The sequence below is a fragment of the Pezoporus flaviventris genome, unplaced genomic scaffold (genome assembly GCF_033815535.1).
Source record: "Pezoporus flaviventris isolate CSIRO_AGI_PZ_B2104156 unplaced genomic scaffold, CSIRO_AGI_Pfla_v1 ptg000100l, whole genome shotgun sequence".
Classification (NCBI taxonomy): Eukaryota; Metazoa; Chordata; class Aves; order Psittaciformes; family Psittacidae; genus Pezoporus; species Pezoporus flaviventris.
This window is the reverse complement of record NW_026892648.1, coordinates 2,361,545-2,367,941: the sequence shown is the minus strand read 5'-3', so window position 1 is coordinate 2,367,941 and position 6,397 is coordinate 2,361,545. Positions and strand designations below refer to the sequence as shown.

Sequence of the window (6,397 nt, the reverse complement as noted above, 5' to 3'; positions counted from 1 at the left end):
ATTATTTTTATTTTGTCCCAAGCTGTGGAAACTTTTCCCATTTTAGCTGTTCTGGATGGCCATCTCGTCTGATAAGCCAGTGGAATATTATGAGGTTTTTTTATAAAGTTAGAGTACCTCTTGGACTTCACTAACACAAGCTAGAAGTTCTCCACGGAGCAAGGTAACTCACACTGCACTAGCATCTGCTGTGATCCTATTAGCTATAGGAGAAGCTCAGTCTTTCCCCAAATCCCCAGCTGCCTTCTGCGTTCAGACTCTGGAGCTTAGTGTAGGACCAGGTGGAGAAAATAGTTCTGATGTCCTTCAGGTCCAGATGTGAAGCATGTGCGTTACAGAGTGATGGTCTCACCTAATACTCAGCTAAAATGCAGGACAAGGGTGTTCCTTCTAGTTTGTTTTTCCACCAAACTCTCAGTGTGTTACTGAGTCTCTGTTCTCTGCTGGGATGAAGGCCTTTCCACTGCCCCTGTCACCAGCAGAGCAGAATGTGCCTGTGCTGCCCTGCTTTTGTGCCAAATGGGCAGTTGGTTGAAGCTGAGAGAACAGACAAGGCTGGGACAATGCTCTGTTCCCCTGTCTTTGCAGGACATCACAGCCACCACTGCAGAGCCGCTCTAGTCCCTTGTGCAGTTCCTGCCACACTGCCTGGAGTTAGCCTGCATGTGTAACTTCCCATCCCTCTTGTCTTTGTACTCAGTATCATCAGTAACCCAAGCAGTGAGCCTCAGGCTTCATTTCCAGTTGGTAGTGGAGACTTGTGTGAAAATCCTGCAAGGAATGCAATGCACTCCCATCTGGGTGGAAATCCTGGCAAGAAAAGAGCTCTCCATGATGTGCATCTGCCCCAGAAGTATCATTTACTTCATACTGACACGAGTGCTTCACGAACGGATCTCCCTGCTGTGTTTCATAATTCTACTTACCTTGTGGGTTGTCTGCTTAAACAATCAGTTTGTGGTGCTCTGTGTGTGTGGCTCTTCAGGTTTTTCTCTGAAAAGGGGCAAATTATATACCACAGGGTAACTTAAGGACCTCTCAAATTTGATAGTTTTTTAAAGATGTTGACATGCTATGTTGTTCTGTGATGGCGATATACTGCTTTGGTTATTTTAAGAGGTTTTGATAAGTGGAAGTATACAGGGAAAACTAAATCTTGGTGATGTATGGCAGGATGTGTATTTCTAGGATTACTCCTCCAGCTACTGTGTAAAATCAATACGTCGCAGGGAACATGGTCTGCTTTTTGTTTGATGGAGAGCTTGGTTTTGGGTGCTGCTTTTTATAATGGGAACTACACACTTGAATCTGCTTGTGTCTTCCAGTTCTTCTGAGACAACAGTTACTAGCTGGGTGCTTAGTGTCACTAGTACTGTTTCTGCACTGATCTGGAAGTCCTAGCCCTGATGTCAGTCTATTAATTGAAGCATATTTCACGTCTGGGTGAGAGGGCAAAAAGGGCATTTCTATGGACTGAGGCTTCCAGCCTCCAAATACATAGACTAATCTTCCTGCAGAGACAATAGAGTCTCTAGTTAGGGAAGAGGCACTCTTGGGAAGTGTCCCTCTGTGCTGACTCTTATCTCCCCTAGTACCCCAGTGTGTGGTCCTAAAGCCTGGTAGTGTGAGTGCCCTTTTTTTGTTTTTGGTTTTGGGTGTTGGTTTGTTTTTTGGGTTTTTTTTTTGGGAAACATTGGCCAAGTCTCCGAAGAATCTGGACAATGATGTAGAATTTCTCAAGTCTGACATGCTCTGTGTTTTGCTTTCAGGGTGCTTTCTTGCAAAAGTAATTTCTCATGGGGAGGGAGCAATCCCTGCTGCTGTATGAAAATCCCCTCCCCCCCAAAAACTGGAAACAAACTAGACAGTGCTGCAAAGATCCAAACAAATTGGGCCAGGGACTCTTAATTTCTAGCCAGTTTCAGTGGGTTTCAATGCTTGTAGCAATACAGTTGTTAAGTTTCAGAATATTTTGTGGCTGGTTATATATCACTCTTAGTCCAGTCAGTGTTAGAAACCAAGGCAGAGAAAGGCACCAATATGCCAACACTGGCCAAAGATAAGGAGGAAAAGCCAGGTTTTCTTCCTTGGTGTGACTGGTTGTTTTTTGTTGCACTGTTGGGTTAGATATCAGACTTGAAATCCAGTATCATAGTGAGGAACTATGCAGGGGTTTCCTATCAAAGTGGAGGAGAACAGCAGGGACTCTCTGGGCTCCCATAGAGGTGAGCGGTGCACCTCACTGTTCAGATGGAAGATACAGCCCTGCAGTGGATGGAGTTCAGTCTGATGACTGTGCTTCAGTAGCTTCTTAAAACAGCTCACCGTGCTCTCCTCAGACCCAGTGGCATTTTCAGACTGTCTTACCTTTTCAAATGTTGCTTCGTGATTTCTTTTTTGCTCTTTCATGCCTTCCTGAATGGTCTGTTTGGGGTCAGCTCTGCCGCCCCAAATAATCCCAGTCTTCAGTGTAGCAATATTGTGCTCACAGAGGTGACCTCAGTCAAGCAGAAATGGGCTTGCTGGCATTTTACTAAGCCATGCCCAAGAGCTTCAGTTTGTTTTAAACTTGGTGTAAGGCTAGCTCAGATAGTAGAACTGGGCAGTTCTCTTGTACATGTTTGACTGATGGGATTAGACACTAATGGTCTGTTCCTGGGGTTTATCTCTGGTTTATCTCATGTTAGGCACTTGGAGAAAAGAACTTTTAATCATACCAGACCTTCAAACTTTTCTTCCTGCTGTTCACTTCTCAGTCATGTTGGATCTTTTGTGCTGCTGGTGAGTGTAGGAAGCAGTTAATTTTACAGCTCAGCTCTTTTCAGTAGCTACCATGTTAATTTGGGTATTTGGGGGTATTACATACCCAGTATTCATAATCACAGGTAGCTAAACTAGTGAGTGAATTATGGGTTGGGTAATACCCAGCTTGTAAGTACTAAGTAGCAACCCCACAGTACTACTGGGTGTTACATGATGGACATTCGCAAGGAAGCAGAAGCTACTTTCAGTTGTTGGCTTGAGCATAGCACTGAGGGTGGTACTCACCCTTTTCACCAGACACCTTATTCCTGATAATTCCTCTAGTTTTCTCCCTTGCACAGTCAAATCATTCAGGGAGAATTGATAGTGGTCTTTTCAGGTGGTTTTGGGGATTACAGTAAAGAATTGAGCCCATTTGTTTGATTCTGTTGTCAGTGCTGCTAGTGTTAGTCCAAGATGAGTAAATTACCAAAGAATAGTTAATAGGTGTTTGTAGTCTCAGTTGTTCATTTTCCATGTAGCTCCATTTTTAAGATTCATCACAAGAGTGACCAGTGATCTTACTGTGCTTAGTCTGTCCACAAAGATTACATTCATGTTGTGAGTGACTCTCGTGATTCCCTTCCCTCTTGTGACCCCCACCCTGGGGAGGGCGGGGTGGGGGGGACACTGTTGAATTTCATTGTGGGGATATATTTGCTGCCTACATTTCAAATCTTTGGCAGATTTTTGTGTCTTAAAGATTAAGATACTGAACCAGATATTAATACGGATTTTCTCCCTTTACCTGAGCACTTGCTTTGTATATAGTTTGCATTGGCAGAGTTAACAGACTAAAGTTATGATCCATCTATGTTGAGTGGTGGTTTCTGTCTTAATTTCTGCCCCTCGACTGAAGGGCACTTACTGAGCTTGTGAACTGATGTCCCTTGCCTGATGCAGATGTGAAATAAAGCAGGCTTGCCTAGACCCTTCGTGGAGGTCACCTCTTTTGTTTGCTTGCAAGAAGCAGTAACAAATGGGCTGCTGATTGTTGCAGCCAGGTGGGAGCTCTGAGGTCTGTTGGTGGTGGTCTCATGCCTTTATTTTCAATACCACTTTTCCAAGGTGTCCAAGTCTCTTAATTAGCTTCTGTCACTATTGCTGCTATGGCTGAATTGCTGAAGTAGGGTACAGCTCATTCTGAAGAGCACTGTTGCGGAGCTGTGTGTGATGCAGGCAGAGCTAATGCTCTGGCCAGCCCATGCTGACCCCTGGACTCCACTCCTAGCCAGGAACACAGTTCTTTAGCTTAGAGCCAAGTGGAAATCCCCCTTTGTGCTGCTGGCCACCCACTGCTGGATCCCCTGGTGTGACCTCGACTTAAAATGAGTTTCTGAGTGTTGCAATGCTTTCAGTAACTTATTTGGAAGTCTCTGAAGCGCAGACACCAGGGATTTGTGTGTTGCAGGAAAAGCAGGGAGGAAAGGAGAATACAGCTACATCTTGCCCTAAGTATCTCCTGCATATTCTCTGCTGCTCTCCGTTGCCTCTGCAAGCAGGCACTTGTGTGAGTGGTGAGGATGGGCAAAGGGCACAAGAGAAATGGGGAAAGCCCAACAATGTTTGGTATTGCTCTCAGGATTCCTGAGAGTTTAAAAACAGAGGGGATACTTGTTTGTTGCTCAGGAGGTACTTGTGAAAGGGCTTAATCAGAACCATTTTCAGAGAGGTCAAGCCTATACCCATCTCGTTTTTGTTTCTACGCGTTAATTTTCAAGAATTTAGATTATGAAGTGTTTTTTTGCCTGTGAAGGTGGGTTTCCTTATGAAAACCATGTGGTACTTGGCTAATTAAAAAAATGCTCTTACAGAAACGGATCTTGCCAACTAAAAATGGAGCACTGTTTTCTAACAGCCTTTCCTCTACGATCCTGCAGGGAGCGATATGGTCTAAGAAGATGCACACGGATCTAAAGCAGGGTGCCAGGGTTGGCAGAGTTAGGAAGATGTGGCCTGCCTCACCCTTTCTGTACCCAGAAAAATACCAAGTAAAACACTTGATTGTATACCAATTCTGGTCACAGGCTTGAAACTGAGAGGGTGTGTAAACCCCTTCGCACCGTAGTGCAATATCTGTAGTCCTAGATGTTGATTCTTTGAATTTGGGATAAAAATCTAAGAGTCAATATGTTGTTTTCTTAGGAACTGCTTTTCTAGATTCCCTTATTAAAAGGGAAAAATCAGGTGCTGAATCTTAAAATCTCATTAAACTTGTACTTTTTATTTGCCCATTCACCTGGTCTCCTTTCCTTTTCAAGGCCTCCCACAGTCTCAGGGTATATAAATCACTATGGCTCATCCAAATAATACTGAAATGGACCAACCAGAAGTTAATGTGCCTTCCTCTTCTGGTACCTTGATCTTTGTAAAGTTATCTCCGACTTGTCAATGTCTTAGGGCTGGGTACATGCATTGTCTTTTTCTAAGATGTATGTGTTGAAATTGCAACAGGTTTGTACTGTTGCTTGTGAGTTGTTCCGTTTGTTTTGAGGATGTGGTGTAGACACAAATCAATGCACTGGTTTGTCCTGGGATCAGCCTTACCTGTGACATCTGTCAGTGCTTACTTGTATGTTAATGTGTACACAAATGCTGGATCTTCCCCATTGTCTATGATGTACTTGTATACGGTGCACAAACTACACCACGTGTTTTAAAACATGCAGTGATCACTTGTTGCCTGAGAGCAGAATGTGCTACAGTGAACAGTTTTTAATGTTTTTTTTCCAGATTTATTTAATAAGATCCAAAGCTTTTGGGGAAAAGCAAAAATGATCAGGACTCGCTGGTGCTTGCTGACTTTTGCTCTGGATCCAGGTTTCTGACGTTTGTTAGCAGCTCTTGCAATTCCACCCATTTAAGAGCCCTTCTCAGCTTGCTGTTTCTGTTGTGAGCTGTGTCAAAAACTGGATCCTGAACTATCACAGAACCTGTCAAGTAGTAGCAGCGCTCTTCAAATGTTACACTGCACAACTGTAAGGTAAACCTGTTCAAAGCTATTGATGCAGATTGCAAATGGAACAGCAGGAAATTGCAGGTCCTATGAGAAACCAGCCTGTCTGCACATGGGGCATTGTATTCAGTTACCTTGTAAATTGCCTCACCTCTCTGAAAAGGTATTCCCTCCCCCCCCCCCCCCCCCAGTACAAAGACATTACAAGTTTTGCTTTGTTTTCTGAATTGCAAATGGGTACCTTAAACTCAAACTGACATTTGGAATTTGGGTTGAATTTCTGTCTCTTACACAGACAGGAGAGAATACATGTCCCTTCCCAGCTGTAACATTAATTTGATCATAAGAGTGTGGAAACAGGAATGCTTCTCACTCACTGTGGCCTTCAATGGCCATGCATATCCATAATTAAATGAAGCACAATACTGCACTCTGTTGATCCATGAGGCTGTCTTTGCATTGAATCAGCATCATTAGTCAATACCTGGTCAAGGAGCTCTAATGTATGTGTATTTCCTGTGCTGACTGTTCTCTCTGTACCCTGGTGCAGACTTAATCTGGAGTTCTCTCTTTTTGCTAGCTTCAGAATTTCTTTAAACTCAGTAAGGTTCTGTTTTTATCGCAGTTGCTTTTCAGAGT

General features: G+C 43.6%; 1 protein-coding gene across 1 annotated transcript in view; it reads right to left on the bottom strand.

Moving 5' to 3' along the window:
• The window catches only part of NUDT2 (nudix hydrolase 2), a 213,492-nt gene that overhangs the window by 106,814 nt on the left and 100,281 nt on the right, over nucleotides 1-6,397 (bottom strand). The gene's annotated exons all lie outside the window — the stretch shown is intronic.